Source organism: Corapipo altera, unplaced genomic scaffold (genome assembly GCF_003945725.1).
Source record: "Corapipo altera isolate COAL_440 unplaced genomic scaffold, ASM394572v1 58880, whole genome shotgun sequence".
Classification (NCBI taxonomy): Eukaryota; Metazoa; Chordata; class Aves; order Passeriformes; family Pipridae; genus Corapipo; species Corapipo altera.
Window position 1 is genome coordinate 1 of NW_020891078.1, and position 321 is coordinate 321.

The following is a 321-nucleotide window of genomic DNA, read 5'->3' on the forward strand; positions in this document are numbered from 1 at the left end:
GTGCTCAACTCCAAGGATAAGGTGGGAATGGGAATGGGAGCAGGGATGGAGGGTGGGGAGGGTGCCCAGGGGTGCCCGGGGTGGGAATGGGGCTCCTGGGGTTGGGATGTTTTGGGAGAGGGGTGGGAGGGTCACTCCCAGGAGTGGGAGCGATGGGAGAGACCTGAAGGTGACACTTCCAGGACTGGGAGCAATGGGAGAGACCCACAAGTGTTGCTTCCAGGACTGGGAATGATGGGAGAGGTCTGGAGGGGTCACAGCCAGAACTGGGAATGAGACCTGGAGGTGTCACTTCCAGGAATGATGGGAGAGGTCTGGGGG

General features: G+C 60.7%; 1 long non-coding RNA gene across 1 annotated transcript in view; it reads left to right on the forward strand.

The window, feature by feature from the left end:
- Positions 1-321, forward strand: part of LOC113942510 — a 1,403-nt gene continuing 1,082 nt past the window's right edge. The window contains exon 1 of the long non-coding RNA XR_003525941.1: positions 1-21. This is a non-coding gene — a long non-coding RNA (uncharacterized LOC113942510). The remainder of the gene's footprint in view (positions 22-321) is intronic.